The sequence below is a fragment of the Cupressus sempervirens genome, chromosome 1, assembly GCF_028749045.1.
Source record: "Cupressus sempervirens isolate cs-2001-9-10 chromosome 1, ASM2874904v1, whole genome shotgun sequence".
NCBI lineage: Eukaryota > Viridiplantae > Streptophyta > Pinopsida > Cupressales > Cupressaceae > Cupressus > Cupressus sempervirens.
The window spans coordinates 470084074-470104993 of record NC_143118.1 but is presented as its reverse complement, the minus strand read 5'-3'; the positions used below and the strand labels follow the sequence as shown (position 1 = coordinate 470104993).

General features: G+C 34.3%; 1 pseudogene; it reads right to left on the bottom strand.

The window, feature by feature from the left end:
- Positions 1-1750: 1750 nt before the first annotated feature.
- LOC149578327 (CO(2)-response secreted protease pseudogene) lies at positions 1751-19661 on the bottom strand (annotated as a pseudogene).
- Between the last annotated feature and the right edge of the window lie 1259 nt (positions 19662-20920).

The following is a 20920-nucleotide window of genomic DNA, read 5'->3' as shown; positions in this document are numbered from 1 at the left end:
AAATGATATACCCTAGCAATTTCCCAGAAGTGACACCAAAGGCACATTTTTTTGGATTTAGCCTAAGTTGAAATTGTTCCATACGGTCCAATATTAGACTAAGGTCTTTGAGATGTGTGTCTCATTTTTTAGATTTAGCCAGTGTGTCATCAACATAGTCTTCCATGTTTTTATGCATCATATCATGAAAGATGGTTGTCATTGCTCTTTGATATGTAGCGCCAGCATTTTTAAGCCCAAAAGGCATGACATTCCAGCAAAAGGTACCCCATGCACATGTAAAAGCTATCTTTTCTTGGTTTGCTGGAGCTATCTTGATTTGGTTATACCCAAAAAATCCATCCATGAGCGAGTACATCTCATAACCCACAGTCATGTCCACTATCATATCAATTTTTTGTAGTGGAAAGTCATCCTTAGGGCATGCTTTATTGAGATCTCTAAAATCAGTACAAACTCGTATGGATTTTTCATGCTTAGAGATAGGTACAATCTTGGAAATCCACTCTGCATAATCAATGGCCCTAATAAAGTTTTCAATTAAGAGTTTTTCTAACTCTACCTTGACCAGTAGAGCTACATGTGGGTGCATTTTTCTCAACTTCTATTTGATAGGCTTGACATCTATGAGATTGATAAATGATGCATGATGAGATCTATATCATGCCCTGGCATATCAGAGTATGTCCATGTGAAGTTGACCTTCTTGTCTTGAAAGAATTGAGCAAACTATGTCTTTTCTTCATTTGACAAGGATTGAGCTACATGAATAATCTTAGGACATTCTTTTGTACCCAAGTTGATAGGCTGCATAGGTTCAATGAGAACTGAAGATCTATCCTAGAAATATTTTGGCAGACTACCAAATACCTCATTTGTAGGTGCCTCAGGGAGGTTTTCACCATTAGATACGCCTTTATTTTTACTTTTTTGAGGATCAGACACCGCCACAATGTGGTTTTTGCCATCTGACCGCTTATTTTTTCTTTTAATTTTTTAACTGAGGTACTTGATATTTGATTTTGTCATGTTAACCATGGGTTCACTAGTGGAAGAAGTGACGAGTTCAATGGCATTCAGGTAACAAGTGGTCTCATAGTCATTTTGGAAAGACCATATTTTAGGTCTTTGATTTTGGAGAGACCAATCTATGAGATTAGGGTGAATTAGTGAGCATGAGGCAAAAGTTTCAATGTGATTGATATGGAAGGAGTCATCTCTGGTGACTTGTGAAGTCGAGCCTATAGAGAATGTCGCAAAGGAGTCCACAAAGCTCCAAAAAAACCCATTAGAAAACCTGCAACATAACAATATTCAAATGAGGGTGGATCCTTTGAGGGAGAAAGCTCTCTCCCTTTTAAATTCATATGGACGGTAGAAATCAAGATGAAAATGGTGGATGATCAATGATGAAATTCAAAAAGAGGAGTGATCCATGTGAACACACAAGTCAACCAATAGAATATAAGTTGACTTGTCACATAAGACAAAAGTCGCACAAGCCTTTTATTTTAATTGTAAAATAGAAAAAGGACTTTATGTGTGCACTTTAAGTGGGTTAGAAGAATGGGGTCTTTTATTTAATTAAAAGGGGACATGTTCTTTTAATCAAATAATGAACTTAGGATAGCATAGTCAAACTATAGGTTATAATCAAATAAATTGATTATTAGCAATTTGGTCTATGTAAGTGATTAAATTAAATTAGCCAAAATATTGAGAAGGGAGCTAATAGTCTAGATGAGCATTTTTAGGTGATTACAACATACACAAACCCTAGATCAAGAGCTGCCTTTGGACTTATTTCTCCTCCACCAAAGTCAAATGGAGTGCCAACTGCATTTGTATCGTCTATCATTGTACTACCAGCATTGTTCATTGGAGTAGCTGTTGTAATGCATGTTGATCTAATAATAGATGGGTTCCAAGTGGTATGAACTATTTTTAAAATGTAGCAGCTTGTCTCACATGAGGGCATGCCATGAATGTTCCAGATATAATGTTAAAAGAGGATGGCTTCATTCCCATGGGAACATCATCTGATGAAGAATTCATAGGAATCCAAGAAGCAAGTATGTTCACTCCCAGTGCACTTATGTTCGGCTTGAGAATGTTTTCAATCTGTCCTCCAAGCCCTCTAGATGAGAAATATGGAATAATTGGTGCTGGTTTATAATTTTGAACATCCTCTGGTAGAGTCACAATTGCAACTGGCTTCTTGGTTGATTTTATGTATGTTAAGATCTCTTTTGCTTGTGTGCCACTAATTGTAGTGGTAGGAAAAGTGCCATAATTGGTTGCAATTAATTTCTATGAATCGTTAGCTAAGACCATGACTATTCCTCCCTTGTTTTTCACCTCTCTTTTCTCATATTGCTTTGGATAACTTGTGTTAGTTTTGAGACATACTACCACCTTTCCTTTCACTTTGGAAGAACTCAAAGTGCCTGAATTGCAATTGCTTGCATCATCTGTAGAACTAAAAGAGCTAGCAGCACTACCCCCATCCATAAGTGGGTACATGTTTGATTGGCTAAGATTTGAAAAGTTTATGCTTATGCTCTAGATAGTCTTCCATTACCCAAGACAACATTTGATCAGAATTGTCTATCAATAGTGGTTGCCACAACTATGAATATCCAAGGAGCCATGTTGACAATAGATCGACTCTCAGGACCATTTTTTCCAGCAGAACAAACAACAATAATTCCTTTCTAGGAAGCATGGAAAGCTCCAATGATGATTGGATCAGATGTATAATCAATGAAAGCTGAATTGGATCCAAGGGAGAGAGACAAGATGTCAAATCCATCGTTAATTGCATTGTCAAAGCTAGCCAAGATGTTCGAGCTGAGAAACCCATCTTCAACACACACTCCATAAATTGTAATTTTGGATGAAGTTGAGCCACCTCTAGCAGTTCCCTTGGCGAGGCCATAGTAGTTTGCATTCGCTATTGCATTCCAACCTGTAGTAGATGTAGTGTTGGTGCCATGGTTGTTTGAATCTCTTGTTGTCATGGATTTTGTGTAGATCATTCTTTTTTGAGGTGATGATGTGTTATACTTCACTCCAATCAATTTCTTGTATCTAGAAGCCAAATAATCACATCTTTTTGTGAAGAAGACACATTTTCATTTCCACTATGCTCTCACTTCCTTGGAGCATTTTGTCAAGCAGTTCACATGTTGTGTGTAGGCTTCCACATTTTGCATACATATCTACCAGGGCACTTATGACGGCAACATCTAAAATTTTTTTGCTTCCAATGATGCTTTGGTGGATACCTATACCTTGTTCTAAAGCTCGCTTATTGGCATAGACTGGAAGGACGGTTGCAAGGGTTGAGGAGTCTAGCTTAATACCTGCCAATTGCATTTTTTTTTTTAAAGTTTCCAAGGAACTCATGTGATGTCCAAAACTTTGTGGTGTTTATGATTGGATCCTTCACTGATGGGGACACAACCCAAGCACAGAATGGACACAACAGGAAAGGGAAAATTTTATTAATTGTGAGAAAATGCTAATACATTCAATATAGAGAAAAGAGACTTCAAAACATGCCCTAAGGGCTTACAATAGTATAAATCTAGAGATAATTTCTCCTTTTAGTACCTCCTCTCAAACTCCACTTCAAACTGCGTTTTACAATGCCAGAAATGTTCTTAAATAGACCCTGGAGGGTTAAGGATTAGGAATACATTCTAAAAAGTGCTAGTAGGCATCCACCGACCAAATAGAAGGCTCTAGAAGTCACATTAGAAGTTGACGCAGAATTAGAAGAATCTAGAAATGGTAACCGAACTTTTGGGAGGCATAACTTTTGAACCGTAGCTCTGATTGACGAACTGTTTACATTTTTGAAAAGCTCTCAAAGCACTCTATAGCCCTATGGACCAGCTTCGCTCATCCTCCATTTTTTGGTCCTATTGAAGGTCATTTAATGCCCCTAACCTAACTTTGAAGCATTCTTAGGATGTCTCCAAAAATCAAAAAATTGCGATAACTTTCAAACCGTGGGGCCTTTCGACCTGATTCCTTTTCTGGAATGCTCTAAATTAGTATGACAATTTTTCGACCAATTTACACCTTCTAGTTCACCAAAATGATGGCTCAATTACATACTCCTATTTTTTTGGCATTTACATGTATCCCAAGGTGATTAAAAACTCTATCTTAGAACACTGATAGTGGAACTATGAGAGTTGGAACCTTTATTTGACCCAAATGGGTATCCAGAAATGAAAACACATGAAACAGAAACTAAGTCTAAGTACATTTTTTTGGGTGACACAGGATTGCCCTTATACCTCTGGATGCTCCTGCATCAAACACCCAGGGTAAATTGAAAAGTGACCCTGTCACTTTATGAATGGTAGAGGAAAATCCCAAATGGGAAACCTCAAATGTGGAAATCCAAGTTGAGTCCTCAATCAGCCGTCCTTTCCACTTGACCAAATACTCTTCATATTATCTATTTTTGGTACTCCTACCCACACGACTATCTAGAATCTCCTCTATCTCCTCCTTCTTAGAAGTAGGAATTGGACATGGCTCTAACATCGGCTCCTCATCTGCACCATCATCATGATACTCTATTAAGTTTGCAATGTTGAAAATAGGACAAATGTGAATACCATTTGGCAACTCCACCTCATATGCATTTCCTGAGTCATGTTTCTTTAGAATTTTGTAGGGACCAAATTTCTTCATTTTTAGCTTGTTGTAAGTACTGGATGGAAATCTTTCTTTTATTAAGTGTACCATGACTAGATCCCTACTTGGAATTCCTTATGTCTTCTCCTTTGATCAGCCCTAGCTTTATACTCTTGATTCATCTTGGTAATGTGTGCCTGAACCTCCCCATGTAGACGCTTAATATGTTCAGCAAATTCTTCAGCTTCAACACTTGTCCTCTCCCCTTGCTCTATCTTCCTCAATTTTGGTGCAGTCCTTGGGCTACTTCCATATATAATTTGGACTGGTGATCTACTAGTACTCCTATTTACAGAGTTATTGTAAGAAAACTCCGCTTGTGGTAGAATCAAATCCCATCCCTTGGGCTTACCCCAACTAAACATCTCAGCAAATTGCCCAGACTTCCATTTACCACTTATGTTTGGCCATCAGTCTATGGGTGATGTGTGGAACTGAATTTCAAGTCTGTTCTCAACTTTTTCCACAATGTTCTCCAAAAATACCCCACAGATTTAGTATCTCTATCAAAAACTATATTCCTTTGGAGACCATGTAGTCTTACCACCTCTTCGAAAAACAAGTTTGCAATATGGACAGCATCATGAGTTTTGTGGCATGGAATGAAATGTGCCATTTTGGAGAACCTATCAACCACCACAAATACTGAGTCATTACCCCTTTGTGTCCTCGGCAATCCAAGAACAAAATCCATACTTATGTCCTCCCACGGCTTTGATGGGACAAGCAATGGCTAATATAGTCTAGTATTGTGACTAAATGTTCTCTAAGAATGGCAATGGTCTTATCTTGACCAAAATGTCCTGCCATCCCTCCATTGTGTTTCTCCTTTATTGGATTTTCCCTCATGGAACTCCTTGGAATGAATAATTGACTGCCCTTGAATAACATACCATCCTGAATTAGATAGTCTAACCACTTAGTTTTGTCTATAGCAATAGGCTCCTTACAAGCTTTCCACGATTCAGCAAAATTAGGATCCTTAGGGTACAGATTCTTGAGTTCATCAAACCCAACTACTTCAACCTACATTATTGTAAGAAACAATTGTCTCCTACTTAGTGCATCTGCAACCCTGTTAGATTTTCCACTTCTATGCTTCAACACAAATGTATAGTTCTACAAGAACTCTACCCACTTCATATGCCTCTAATTCAATTTACCTTGGCTATTTAGGTACTGTAATGCTTGATGATCAGTATACAAAACAAATTCCTTTGGCAATAAATAATGCCTCCATTTCTTTAAGGCCTGAACTATTGCATAGATTTCTTGATCATAAACAGAATACTTTTTTTTTGCATCATTCAATTTTTTACTAAAATATGCAATAGGCCTACCTTCTTGGCCTAATACAACCCCAATAGCATTGCCACTAGCATCAGAATCCACCTGGAACACCTTTCTAAAATCTAGAAGTGCCAACACAGGTTGTTCTATTACCTTCTTCTTTAGCAATTCAAAACTTCTCGCAGCTGCCGCAGTCCATTTGAACTCTTTTCTATCCCCTCTTATTGTGTTAGTCAGAGGTGTACACATGCCACTGAAATTCTTAATAAACTTTCTGTAAAAACTAACCAAACCATGGAACGATCTTACCTCAGTAGCAGACCTTGGAGTAGGCCATTCCAAGATGGCTTTTACCTTCTCTGGATCCATTTTGAAACCTTTAGGTGATATAACAAACCCCAAGTAGACTAACTCCCTTTTTGCAAAGATACACTTCTTCAAATTAATTAATAGTTTCTCTTCCCTTAACCTTTCAAGGACACTATGAATATGCAATAAATGTTCTTGTAAAATCTTCCTGAAAATTAAAATATCATCCAAATAGACAATAACAAATTTTCCCAAGAACTTCTTAAGTACCTCATTCATAAGCAGTATGAAGGTGCTTGGGGCATTCGTCAATCCAAAGGGCATGACTAACCACTCATAAAGACCCTCCTTGGTCTTGAAAGCTATTTTCCACTCATCTCCTTCTTGAATTCATATCTGGTGATAACCACTCTTGAGATCTATCTTTGTGAAGTACTGAGCTCCACTCAAGCAGTCCATAAGATCATACATTCTTGGCAAAGGAAACTGATACTTGATGGTTATCCTATTTATAGCTCGAGAGTCTGTACACATCCTCCACTCTCCATCCTTCTTTGGTGCTAGTACTGTAGGTATTGCACATGGACTCAGGCTCTCTCGAATCAGGCTCTTTCTCAATAGCTCCTGCACCTATCTGTTTAGCTCCTTAGTTTCAATAGGAGTCATCCTGTGAGTAGCCTTGTTAGAAAGACTAGCTCCTGGGATTAAATCTATCTGATGACTAATTTTCCTTATTGGTGGCAATCCTTCTAGAACATTATCATAGATAATATCTCCAAATTCACCTAGTAAATCTAAAACTTCAAGTGGTATTTCACTACTACCTTCTTTATCTTTCCTAGGAATCAAAGCATAGCACATACGTTGATGTTTCATGCCATCTAAAAACTTCCTTCCATCAACAAGAAAAATCCTAGCATTGCTACACACCTTTTTTCCTTCCTTTTTCATGGGCTTCAGTTTGTGGCAAACTCCATCCTTTGTTAGAAAGTATGTGTTTGCATGACCATCATGTACTGCATGCCTATCAAACTGCCACGGTCTTCCCAACAATAGATGGCAAACATCCATTGGAATAACATCACAAAGAACTTCATCATGGTAAGTCCCAATTTTGAATTTCACTAAACATTGTTCACTTACCAGGACCTTATGATCATCCTTCACCTAAGCAATCTGATAGGGCTTAGAGACCATCTCCTCTGATACCAATTTATCAGTGCTACCACCATCAATGATCACATCACAACATTTATCCTCACACTTGCACCTAGTATAGAATAAACTCCTCCTTTGTCTGAGTTCAATCTCACCACTTAGTAGGACTCTTTCATTTACTAAAGTCTCTCCTCTTTCTGCATCTTTTGAATGTGATGATTGTGCATCCTCATTCGCATTAGCAACCCTAGCTTGACCCTCAACTCTCCTATCTGTCCTTCCTTTTCATTGAGGGCATTCAAAGGCATGATGACCTTCTTCATTGCAATGGAAATAGGTACCACAAAAACCTCCTCTTCCTTGTCCACGTCCTCTACCTCTTCCTCTCTGATTTCCAAAGTCTTGATCTCAGGAGCGATTGAAACCCTCATTCCTCTAGTTCCTGCTAGTACCCACATCTTGATTCTTCTTTTGGGTTTCATTTTGGCCTCCAAATGACCTAGCACTACCTCTTCCTCCTTGACCACACCCTCTTTGTCTCCCTTCAAATCTCTTATTTAGCTTCTCTTCAACTCGTAGGGAAAATTGGTATGCCTCTTCGACGCTGGTCATTCTTACAAGACTTAATTCCTCTTAGATGCTAGGTCACAACCCACTGATATAACGAGCAACCTTCTTATTTGCTTCTACATGCCCCACTCTAATAAGAAGTTGATAAAACTCCTTTGTATATTCTTGGACTAATTTTCTTGCTTGCTTTAACCCATGCATCTTCTTAAACAAATCAATCTCATAATCAATAGGAATGAACTGCTTCTTCAATTTGTCCACCATATGATCCCACCTTGTGATCTTCTCCTTTCCTCTTTTGTTTCTTTCCAATTGAACCTCTTGCCTCTAGATTTTGGCATGTCCTTTCAGTTTGGCCTTTGCAAACTTAACCCTATCTGGGTCCTTGATATCCTCATACTCAAAGTATTCTTCCTGTTCATTGATCCAATCGATCAACTCATCTGGTTTCAAATTTCCTGAAAATACACCCACATCAATTGTAGGTCTTTTTCCAAACTTAGTAATGGCCCTAAAAAGCCTTTCCTCTACCTGATTCAGAACTTCCCCATCAAATTCCCCTTTTGGTCCAATTTCTTCTTCTTCATTGTCATCCTCACTTTCGTCGCTTGCGGCAACATTTGTTCCTCTATGGAGCTCCTCCTACAATGCTTGTACCTACCTTTGGAGGGCTCTAACCTCCTCAAGATTAATAGCTCTAGCCCTTCCACCATGCTCTCTTCATGGAGGCATCTTCTTAACTCAAACTCACAACCACACAGTCCTGGTGCAAACTGCCTCACAGTTAGCGCTCTGTCTACACACTCAGAAAAACTAGCTCTGATACCACTTGATGGGGACACAAGCCAAGCACAGAATGGACACAATAGGAAAGGAAAATTTTTATTAATTGTGAGAAAATGCTAATACATTCAGTACAGAGAAAATAGAGTTCAAAACATTCCCTAAGGGCTTACAATAGTATAAATTTGGAGATAATTTCTCCTTTCAGTACCTCCTCTCAAACTCCACTTCAAACTGCCTTTTACAATGCTAGAAATGTTCTTAAATAGACCCTGGAGAGTTAAAGATTAGGAATACATTCTAGAAAGTGCTATTAGGCATCCGCCAACCAAATAGAAGGCTCTAGAAGTCACATTAGAAGTTGGCGCAAAATTAGAAGAATTCAGAAATGGTAACTGAACTTCCGGGAGGCATAACTTTTGAACCATAGCTTCGATTGATGAACGGAGTGCTCTATAGCCCTATGGACCAGCTTTGCTCATCCTCCATTTTTTGGTCCTATTTGAGTTCATTTAATGCCCCTAACCTGACTTTGAAGCATTCTTAGGATGTCTCCAGAAACTGAAAAACTACGATAACTTTCAAACCGTGGGGCCTTTCGACCTGATTCTTTTTCTGGAATGCTCTAAATTACAATGACAATCTTCCAACCAATTTACACTTTCTAGTTCACCAAAATGATGGCTCAATTACATACTCATATTTTTTCAGCATTTACACGTACCCCAAGGTGATTAAAAACTCTATCTTAGAACACTGATAGTGGAACTGTGAGAGTTGGAACCTTTATTTGACCCAAATGGGTATCCAAAAATGAAAACACGTGAAACAGAAACTAAGATTAAGTACATTTTTTTGGGTGACACAGGATTGCCCTTATACCTCTGGATGCTCCTACATCATCCACTATAAGCCCACAAACTGCCATGAATCAAAGAGTTTCATCTATTCTATGGGCTAGTTCTAGATACCTTTCTCCTTGCTCACTATGGGAAGTGAAATCTAGATTCCACTGGACACACATTGCATTGTTGTATAACCTCCAGTTGTAAATGCTCAAAGAAGATTGAGAAGTTAATTAACCACCTCCAAAATACGTATTTTGAGGATTAACCTTAACCTTTTGAGAGGTTAATGATGGGAGAGAGAATACAATTTTGGAGAGGTTAATTAACCTCCTCCAAAATACATAATTTGAAACTTATCATTAACCTTTTTGAGAAGTTAATGGTGAGAGAGAGAATGCATAATTTTGGAGAGGTTAATTAACCTCTTCCAAAATATGTAATTTGAAACTTATCATTAACCTTTTTGAGAGGTTAATGGTTAATGATAAAATTGAAAATACGTATTTTTGGGCCTCTCCATTAACCTGCGATAATTTTGGGCTCAGAAGCTAGATTTTGAATATTCAAAGTGTTGGGCAGAGCTAGGAACGAGCTAGAGATATTGAAGGTCAAAATTTATCAAAAACTCAGAGGAGAAATGACCATTTTAATGCTTCAAACAAGGCATATTTCAAAAATATCCATAGCATTAATAAGATCAAAATTGAGATAATTTCAATAACCGGGTAACACTGTTTAATAGAATTTACCACACTAAAGAACTCAAAAATCCATTTAAAAACTAAAAGACACTACACAATTGAACTGTTAAACAGGGCTAAGAGGATTTGTGAACATTTATGCGCTTATAAGTCATATGTATATATATTATATATACATACATACATATGTGTGTGTGTGTATACATATGTATATATGTATATATATGTATATATATACATGTACATATACATATATATATATATATAATATATATATGTATCTAAGTATATATATACATATATATACATATATACATATGTATATATAAATATATATACACACATATATATGTATATATGTATTTATATATCTATATTTACATATAGATATATATGTGCATGTGTGTGTGTGTGTGTGTGTGTGTGTGTGTGTGTAGTGAGTTTTTCTTAATCTTTATTTATTTATAAGAATAAATTCTTTTACTTTTAATTCAATCTCCAATCTCTAAAAGTAGAATGATGGAATTTGATGGAATTGGAGATTGAATTAGACATAAAAGAGTTTATTCTTATAAATAAATAAAGGTTAAGAAAAACTCAGTAAATAAGGAATAGAAAATTGAAATTGTTTAAAAGAATATGACAAAATATAAAATTTGAATAAGACTCTATAATTGGATAACATTTATTATGACAAAATATAAAATTTGATAATTGGATAACAAAATAAATACACTTGCTTCCACATAAAATATATGGACTTAATTAGACTAGTGCATGCTTTTGTGCTTGCAAACGATAAGTCAATAGGTGCTCCATAATAAGATTACTTTTTAAAATATAATATTTATGTGAACCAATTAGATTATTAACAATTTTGAATGTAAATAACAAGAATATTTACTAAAATGTTTTGAATAGATTAATAGATGTTATTTATTTAAATTTCATTTATCAAATATGAAAAAAAATCATTTAAAAAAATCTCATCAAAAAATCTATTATGAAAAATTAATAAGAGAATTTTTTTTAAAATGATAAAATAACATCTCTAACATATATTCTATTAACTAAATAAATTATAGAAACTAAAAACAACATTTAAAGAAATGATTAAACAAATATTTTTTAAAAATTAAAAAATTAAATTAAAAAAAACTTAAATCAATTTTAAATATCAAAAGTTAAATAAAAGATATGACAAATGAGCTAATGTGGAGATCACAAGTAATTATTTTTTTAAAATAGAAAAAGAAAAACAATAGTTAAAAGTGAAGATTTAAAATATAATCATATGTGAACAAATTAGATTATTAATCATTTTCTATTTAAATAACAAAATATTTACTAAAATCTTTTTAATAGATTAATAAATATTATTTATTTAAATTCAATTTATCAAATATGAAAAAAAAGTCATTTAGAAAAACTCCATCAAAAAATCTATTATGAAAATTTAATAAGACAAATGAAAAAATAGAAAAAAATAGCAACGTCTCTAACAAATATTCTATTGACTAAATAGATTATATAAACTAAAAAAAACATTTAAAGAAAAAAACTAAACCAATATAAAAGAAAATTAAAATAATTTAAACACTAAAATCTAAATCAATTTTAAAAAGTAAAAGTTAAATAAATAGAGATTAGCTAATGTGGAGAAGTAATTGTTTTTTGAATAAATAGAAAAAGAAAAACAATAGTTAAAAGTGGAGATAACAATTAATAAATATCAAAACAAGAATCAAAAGTGGAGTGAGATAATAATAATAATAATAATTTAAAAAACTGGCCGGTAAATAGTTAATGGGAAGAATTTACAATTTTTCGTTCGACAACTTTTCCGGCCAACTAACAAATTTTTGTGTCAAAAATTCAATTAATGGAAACAAAGCTCCCACAAATAGTCTATTGGCTAAAATATAGTTAATAATTATTATAAATATATTAAACTAGAAACATAATCCCATTTAGCATTACAATTAAAGATGATTGCTACATGCTAATTGTTTGCTAAAGACGTGATCATATTCACTTTTGAAGTGTGGTACAGAAGGTTTCCAAAGATTATATCATTTAGATATCTTAAAGACAACTGTGTTATAATTCATTACAGTGACATTGAATGAGTAAGGTACTGTGAGATGTTTACCAAATTATTTTGACCTTAGAAAAAGAGAAATAAATGTGTCTAGATCACATACCTACAAAGGTGTAAATGTTTGTGGCTTCTTAACTTACAAATTGGGAGTGATATCAAACCTTTTTATATTTGTCAAAGTTCCCTAGATTCTCAATGTGCCCAAATGACTTATCAAAATACTTCACCAAATAGTATATTGTTAAAATGTGCAAGATTAGTCATTGTCATTGAAGCAATTTAGAATCCTAATCGACATTACAAAGTAAGGGTGCTAATCTATCTAATGTGTTAGTTGTCATTAAAAAAATTAAAATCGGATAGCAAATGAGCTATAAAATGTTTTCCAAATTGAAAGAATGAATTACTTTACAAATCCATTTCTTTCTTACAACTTCAAGATACTCGCCATTTCAGTATTCAATAATCTTACACTCCACAATTGGAAATGGTGAAAAAATATGGTGAATCCTTTTCTTTCTTACAACTTCAAGATACTCACCATTTTAGTTTTCAATAATCTTACACTCCACAATTGGAAATGGTGAAAAATATGGTGACTAAATAAAAAATTAAGGTCATTCCATATATCTGCCCCATAGAAGGGTTTCGTTTAAAGTCGAAAAAAAATAGGTAAATTGAATACAAAGGTAAAACGAAAACTAAATTGAAGTCAAATGGAAGAGTTCAAAAGCAACAAATGATCAGGTTTTCATAATGGTCACCCATGTTTAATCTATGAGAGATATGTTACATGTTTTATACATACAAAATATTTAATTTTTGATTGGGCAAAAGAACCATGCACAGTGTTGCTTGTGACATGGATTACAAGGAAATAGTTACAATTTTTTCCTTAGCATCCAAGCAAGAGGACACCTCCACAAAATGATATTAATCAATCAAAGCATAATGAAAAGTATTATGAGCAAAAACATTATTGGACCATAAGAACTAAACTTTTTCTTACAAGAAGCTAAGACTGTAATGTCCCTTTTTCAAAATATGGTTTATAATTTAAACAATAATCATAAAACAAAAATGTAAAAGAACAAAAAATAATATCCAAGTTAATTTTAATGAATAGTCAAATGGAAAAGGGGTAAAAGTTGAAGAGTTGCAACTCTCTCATACATGAGATATGAAAGGGAGAAGAGAATTGCATGTGAAAGGGGATAAGGATAAAGGAAGAAAGAATGGAAGATATGAATCATTAATGGAAGATGTGAATCGTTAACGGAAGAGAGAAGAGGAATGCAAATCCAATGAGAAAACAATTGTTTTAATAAACACAAATGATGAAGTTTTGTGTTGATGTGAGTTTTGTTCGACTACAAAATACAAGATCAAATACCCTATTATTCCTAACTAGAATGTCAATTTTCAACTATCTCTTGAATATAGATACTCATATGCTACACTATATATATATATAATGTGATCCAATTTAGATAACTTCAAGGTTCTTTCTTTATTGTGGACTTCCACTCAATTTTATGATGTGATATATTAGTTTTTTTTATTGACAATAAGTTTTGAAGGGACATTGAAACCCAATACAATATAGGTTTTTAACCATGGGGCCCAAAACCCACACATAAGATATACAATAAGCTCTACTAAGAAAAATGGAAAAAGGACAAAAGAGTAAAAAGATGAAGAAAAGGGAACCAGACAACACACTCCCCCCATAAGCATAATCTAGAAGTCAAGAAACAACAAGATAATCAATCATTGTACTTCCCCATAGGAAAAAATAATAACATTTAAGATTACCACTTGGATCCCATCTTTTGGGATCTAAGGGTCATGCCAAAAGAAAGAGGGATATTCTTTGAATGTTTTCCTTTAACTATAATCAACCCTTCTTAAACCATGGCCACCTCATCTTGTCAATCCAAAAAGTAGATTTGCCTGAACCATTAGAGATGAAGAGAACAAGCTCTCTAATGACATGGATAGAAAAAGAACCAACACCTGAACACTACTTCCAGAAAAAATAGGGATAATGAGATCCTTAGGGACAAGAGGAGAAGTAGAAACAACAAAAATAGTTGGGTCATAAGAGTTACTTATAAAAGGGACAATATTCACACCTTCATCTTTATCATTTGAAGGAACAATAACAACATGAAAAGAGGAAGAACCCATGGTGGGAATGGAAGGAAACTCGCCATCAAGGGCCATCTCTAGATCATTGGCATGTCCATCATAATGAGAAGAACCCTTAAGAACTTTGTAATCATGAGTATAAGCATCCTTCCATAATGAATAAATTTGTTTCACTTTATCTTTATTCATCCCACATTTAGCCACAACATGCCTAATGTTGAAATACTTTTTGCATATGAAAGGGATGCCCTCATAGTCCAAAGACTGGATCCAAAAACTCTTAGGATAATCCAAATTAATATATGTAGGTAAACACTTAGAAGAATCTCTCTCTCTCTCTCTCTCTCTCTCTCTCTCTCTCTCTCTCTCTCTCTCTCTCTCTCTCTCTCTCTCTCTCTCTCTCTCTCTCTCTCACACACACACACACACACACACACACACATTTCTGTTAATCATGTCTAATGATTATTAACTTACCATAACCAATATTGATTAACATAAATATATGTCTTTGTATGTCTCTTCATAAGACATGTCTTTTCTACTCCTCTGTGTGTGTGTGTGTGTGGATCTACACTTCAAATATACAAAAATATGGAAATGATATTACATTTGCAGTGATCATGTTCTTTAACACAATATTAGAGCAGGTTGAAAATGAAATAAAAATAATTAAAGATACTTGAATAAAAATTATTACATGAGTATTGAAGGAAATAATATGTAGTCATTTAAGAGAGCAATATTCATTGTCGAATAGATAGATGCAAGGGGGTCTACGCAGGAGGAAGGAAATAATTAAAAAGAATGAATTTAGAGGAAGAGTCACATCAGAGCAACATAATTGTTAGAGTTACATGATAGAATTTAAATAAGAAATCAATGAAGTTGTCTGAACACAAATAGTGCAAAGGATTATCCCCATTATATGCAACTGAAGAAGATACCTTGGAGCCTTTGTAATGTTCATATGTGACCGAGGGATAAATTGAGTCATCAACCAAAGTAAATGATAACAATATTGGCAACTGAAGAAGTTGGTCAAATCATCTAGGGCCCGTTTGGCAATGGGAATACAAGGGAATAGGCATATGTAAATTCTTAAAATTTTGAATTCTTTGTTTGGATGCACCAAATTAGAATTGGAATACAAAGTAAAATAGGAATACATATTCCAATTTTGGCCCAAAAATGAGGTTTTGCAATTCCACCAAAATAGGTGTTATTGGAATACGTATTCCTATTCCACTTTTATTTATTTTAGGAAACATAAATTTTGGGGTCCGCAAATTCCCCATCAAATATTGGCTGAACCAAACAGAAAACAGGAATACATAGTCCCATTTTCTATTCCAGAATAGCTATTCCTATTCACCTATTCCTATTCCTACAACCAAACGACCCCTATAAAATTGTGGGTTTGATAAAGGACCATCTTGTCATCTTAAAAGGATCAATATGGAAAGATAGCATAAATGAAAAATTCAATCTACCTAACATGTTAAGTAAAAAATGACTGTAGACAATAAGGATTCAACAACCAGAAGTCATTCCTTCCATTGAAAGAAAAGTGCATAAGGAGTATCAACTGTCATAGACCAAATAGAACAAAAAAGATCACAGATCAGATGAAAAGGAAATCATAGTTTATGAAAATGTATAATGTATTCTTGGGAGAGGAGACAGAGAAAATTATAAATTTACGTAGGAAAAGATGCCCAATCTAAGAGTCGTAGATTGTGCTTAATTAACCATCGCACCACATATATGGGTTTGGTGAGTTGTGAATTCCATTAGATTTACTACTAGCAGGAAATAATATGGGGAGAGAAGGAATGATTTAGACATGGAAAATAATGAAAATAACAAAGTCACAATAACAATAATACTCAAAAAATACCCACCACTGACTGTATAAGGGAGAAGACATACAATCAGGAAGTGATATAGCGGTAGAGAAAAGATAAAAAGAGTTATCTACAAGACTAAATACGGTGTGATGCCTAGATAAGAGGGAAGGACCAAGACTTTAAACATCCAATCCAATAGTTAAAATGTACAGTCAGCAACAGATTTGTAATACTACAGTCACACATAGACAACATACTGGTATTAGTAGAAGATGTCATGGACAAAAGAACTCATTTCTATGATCATAATCAAAAGTTTGTGAACATCATCACGAATATCATGATTATACATATTAATGGTAACAAAATGAGAAAGGAGGATCATACAAAACTAGAAACACATAACGGGAAAAGAGAATCCAAAATCTATTATGTTGGCTTGTGATTTGATAGAATTTTAACAACTTCTTACAAGATCAGAAAATCTAGGAATTAGCTAGAGACCATAATGAGCATTCTAAGAAGAAAAATAAAAGGACCAAAGGACAAGACCTGATGTCTTCTCCACTTTGAACTTTGTAAAATTGAGACAGGTATATCTAGGAATTCACTCTTTATTTACTTGAAATTCAAATTCTCAACATGAATCCCAAAATAACAGATGATTTAGCCCTAATTCTTTTAATTCTAGGATAGTAAAAGAGATCACAAATGGGTATTTTATCAAACCCTATAAATCCATGAATGAAGTGCAGGTTGATATTCCAAACTAGATCAACTTAAAGATGACTAGTACCTTATCTATTGGGCTACAAATTCACAGGGATTGGGCATTTACTTCTGGATCTATCTTACCATTTGTGAAAAGATTATCAGTATTCATTTTCAGATCTCATAATTATAGAAATCTTCAATGAAAATCATAAAGTTCTTCTAATTTACATTAAGCATTTACATAACCCATTAGATTATTAGAAAAAGTAAACTGAAATATAATTCAAAAAAAATTACAACTGAAATTTAATAAACTTTTCCATTAAATCTCAAAGAATAGAATGGAGATAAAAGAAGAGATAAGATCTATGATGAACAACAAACTTTTTTCATTTTGTATTAACTTCTTTAAAATTGTATACAATTCAATGACCACGCCTATTAAAAAATGACTCTATTAAACAAGCCACTATTAACTTTCTATTCAAACTCTAGATTAAAATTACACAATATGCATAGACTGACTCAAAACATGAACATAATTTAGTTCAAACAGACCCTCCCTCTAGCCTTGGAAACTCATTTATATAGCATGAGTTGCAACAAGATTCAGGCCTAGAGGGAAAATGACAATTGTCCTTTAAAAAAAAATGATATACATACAAGACAAAAATGTCATTTTCTTCACTACATGAGGAAACTAAAAACACTCGTGACATTTTTTCTTGACAACAAAATAGTGCCTTCATTCACTGTTTTGTGGTGGGGCCTGCTCTTTTTTGTCTATTTCTTGTTCCTCTACAACACTTAATGGTTGGTCTTTATCTTCTTGATTTTCCACAGGTTTTGGGGTGAACTTTTCTTCTTCAACTTTGCTCTAATTTGATTTTGTAGTATATGTAATGAGTACCTAGCTTTCCTTTTCTTTAACCACTTCCAATGTCTTCTATTCAATCTCTTGTGTTGGTTGTATGTTCATTTCATCCATCTCTGCCATGGTTACCTAAATAGATTTTTCAGACACTTCTCTCTCTTTAGTAGCAATGGACTTATCCATAAATTTCTCCTCAGATCCCACCTATAATAGTTTTGAGGATAAAGAGTATTTTTCCATCCACTTGTTGAAAATACTGTCATTTGACTAGCAAAAATTGATGATTTCTTTCTCTCTCTTCAAAATATATTTCCCCAACTTCTTTATTTCTTCAAAATATTGTTGGAAGGAATCAAAGAATATTTGGACATTAACTACTTCCTCAACAATTCTTGCAAACTAGATATAGTCTTCCTTATTAATAACATTATTCATTCTGATACTCATTATTTCTTTCGAATCATTTCCCCATTCCTCTTTATCCTTGATAAAGCCAAGGTCTTCAAGCATGTAAGGAAAAAGATCAAAATTCCTACTGAGATATTTAGAGAAACATATACTTAGGTTTCTTCACAGCATATCTCTTTTTTATCAAAATCCAATAGGTCACTTTCTTGATCATATATGTTCTCAATCCAATCATCAATCTTATCAATGACAATAAAATATAGAGTAATGATATTATCGTCCCTACTGATCTATTTATTCAAAATTTTCCTCAAGGTAGTGTCATTACTTTCTAATTCTCTTCAAATATCTACTAATCTTGACATCTCCAAATAGAAAAGAGGCCAATTTAATCTATTAGTTAGGAACAAAAATGTGTCTCTAATCATGTCTTCATACTAAAATTTCACCTCTACCTGTGTTGCTCTAAGTATAGATTTTTCATCATTCAGCTCATCTGTAGTGTAAAGTTCTTGATGTTGAGCTGTGTCGGGGATTTCAATGATTGGCCTAGTAGAAGGAGGTGTAGCAAGAGAAGTTCCAATCATGAGATGTCTAGATCTCTCCCCCACTTTTCTCTTTCCTTTTTGCTTCTACAATCTTGAAATGATATTTTCCATTTCATAGATATTTCTTCCCTTTCATCATAAGGTTCTACTACTTTTTAAAATCTGGCATTGAGCTAAAGAAACTTATTCGTATCTTTCATTGCTACTTCCACACCAAAATCAGCCATCTCTTTATTTATGCGAGTAACTTTTTCACTATCTACATCTCCCACTTTGTATACAACCAGGCTTCTTGTATGCTCTGCATTTGAAGCTTGTTAGAGTCTTGACTTGTCTCTCTTTTGAATAGACCATATTGCTAGGGCCTTTTGATCATCACTTTAATTTACCTCTTTATGGGCTTCTTTAACTTCTTCTTCTTCTGTATTAAAATTTGTTTCCTTTTCCTTCCTAATAGTATCAAAAAACATTCATTAACAATGTCCCACTCTAGAAATATAAAAATACCTAAATCCTTTAGCAATTGTCTTCCCCCTTCACGGGTTATTTGATTGAAATCCTGCATCAGCTTTTCTTTTATTTCTTCCTCTATCTCAAATTCTTTTTTATCAGGTTTCTTTGCCTTTTCCTTTTTACACATTGCCTCAAAATTGGATATATTGCTTGTAGACAAAATTTGGATAAAAGTGTTAGGATAAACCACGAACAGAAATAAAACTACATGCAAATATAACCATAAATAGAAAATAATAGATCACACAGAAATGAACACAAGGCACCAAGATTTAACATGGTTCACCCAATCCCTGGGCTATGTCCACCAAATAGCAAATCCAATCTTATTGCAATCCAGTGATTACAACCTAATTACAATCCATAATCCCTTACAGCTCAATACTGTCGCAAGAAGCAATTTTGCATCACAACATAATGAAAAATACCTAACCCTAAACCCTTTTATACAAGTATTTTATGCCGTTTTAGGGTTACAACATGTCGGCCATATGTCGGCCATAACTTTAGTGGAGAATCTATGAATGGAGAATAGTACCAAAAAAATTTCTACGAATGACAAATAGTACCCAAAAAAAAATCGAGGCGATGCCTCGAACCCCACTAATTATGAAGTATGTATAGTACTTTCCTGATCAGTCACCATAATCTAACAATCTTCCACTTGGGGACTGATCAGGCTCCACACTAAACAACGATCTCCCACTTGGAGACTAATCCTGTAGCAATACCACTACCACATGGGGCTCCCACTGGATCAAACCACCCTGGACTCTGTTGTGCTTTTATTCATGTTCAGTCTAAAAGACCAACCGAAGCTGAAGATGAGTTTAGTTTCTCCCTTATTACAACCTTTTTCAACATATCTATTGGATTGTCATTGTATGTATCTTCTCCAGCGTTAACTATCCATCCTCCAAAACTGACCGAATGAAATGGTACTACAATTGGATGTGTTTGGTCTTAGAATGCAGAGATGAATTCTTTGCAAGATGAATGGAACTTTGACTATATGTAAACAAATAATTATCCTTCTGAGGATGTCCCAACTCTTCCAAGAAGAGTTGAAGCCATATCATCTCCTTGGCTGCCTCTGTAGCAGAAACATACTCTGCCTCTGTAGTGGATAGAGCATTAATCTTCTGTAACCTACAAACCCAACTCATGGCTACCCCACCAACAGTAAAGACATAACCTGTAGTACTCCACCTAGTATCAATATCCCCTGCCAAATCTGAGTCAACATAGCCTGTAAATCAGTAGTAGAGCCCCCAAAGTGTAAAAACTTATTGGATGTTCCTCTCAAATATCTGAGAATCCACTTGACAGCATTCCAATGCTCAGATCCTGGATGACTCATATACCTGCTAATGACTCCCACTGCAT